The 1441-nt window shown below is 22.6% G+C and overlaps 1 non-coding gene across 1 annotated transcript, besides 1 other annotated feature; it reads right to left on the bottom strand.

The window, feature by feature from the left end:
- Positions 1-383: 383 nt before the first annotated feature.
- Positions 384-926: a repeat region.
- A 158-nt stretch (positions 927-1084) lies between these two features.
- EHI_083000 lies at positions 1085-1157 on the bottom strand. Its single transcript has one exon. It is a non-coding gene; the product is annotated as a tRNA-Ile (tRNA).
- Positions 1158-1441: the final 284 nt, after the last annotated feature.

Below are 1441 nucleotides of genomic sequence, written 5' to 3' on the forward strand. Positions count from 1 at the left end.
ATTCATTTTAATTTAAATTGATGTTTATAAGTTCAAAATATGAATGTTTAAATAGTAAATACACATTATTAACACATCAATTCAAAGATTATTTTTAACATCATTTTATTTTAAATAAATGTTATTTATTTTATTTTTACAATAACAATAAATATATAATAATATTAATAATATAATAATAATAAAATTATAATATTGTTATTTTCTATAATTAGTTTATTTTTAGTATTATTAGAATTTTGTTAAAAATAACAAAAAAAATGAAGAGAAGAAAAATCAATTAAGTTTTATTTTTATTATTTCTTCGTTTATGATTTGAATTTTCAATTTTTAACAATAATACTTCTAACAAATAATTTAATAAAGATAATAAATGATAAACAATAAAAATTAGTTAATTAAGTATTAATAGAATTTTCATCTATTCTTCCTAGCTCAGGGGAGACTAATCCCATCCCTGAGCTTATTAAAAAAGAGTAATCTCTTTTTTGAACCTATTATTTAGGTTTGTCTTGCAAAATGAGGAAAGCACTTCTTTGCTTTATTTTTCCTATTAAGGTTTTTTCAAACTTCTTCTGCTTATTTCTTCTTTTTAATCCTTTGTTTGTTTTCTGCCTTAATTTTAAGGAATTTCATTTTTCTTATTTTATGAATGGAAGAAGGAATCATTTTATTACTACTATATTACTTTGACTAATTTTCTTTTAGTCTTCCTTTGACTAATCTTCTTTTAGTCATACCCACACTTCAGTAGATTCTTATATTAAATCCATGTAATATTCTACTGTATTCTCTTGCTGCACCCTTTGCAGCATTACCAAATACAATCCAAATTCAAAGACCCGTCATAACCAGATAATAAGTGGGAGAGTCGAAGTATGAATTTGTAATAGGGTTTGTGTATGGTGTTTCAGACATGCCACCTTCAAACTCCAAAAAAAAAAAAAAAATATAACAAAAAAAAAATAAAAAAAAAAAGTAGAAAAACAGAACAAAAAAAATACAAATAAAAAGGAAAATTTATAAAAAACAAAAAAAAAAAAACAAAAAATATTTCTACGTACGTCTTTAAGTTTAAAAACAATGCTCTCAGCAGGTTTCGAACCTGCGACCCTGGCGTTATTAGCACCATGCTCTACCGACTGAGCTATGAGAGCACCCACTTTACCTTATATCTATATATTATATCTTTATATTCTTATGTCTTTATATTCTTATATTCTTATATTCTTATATTCTTATATATTTATGTCTTTATGCCTTTATGCCTTTATGCCTTTATATGACTACTTCTTCTTTATCTCACTTATTATCTATATCTTACTTATATCCTTTTTATACTTTTTATATCTTTTATACTTTTTATATCTTTTATATCTTTTATACTTTTTATATCTTTTATATCCTTTATATCTTTTATATCTTTTATATCTTTTATATC

This window comes from Entamoeba histolytica, genomic scaffold (genome assembly GCF_000208925.1).
Source record: "Entamoeba histolytica HM-1:IMSS scf_1104750517565 genomic scaffold, whole genome shotgun sequence".
Classification (NCBI taxonomy): domain Eukaryota; phylum Evosea; order Mastigamoebida; family Endamoebidae; genus Entamoeba; species Entamoeba histolytica.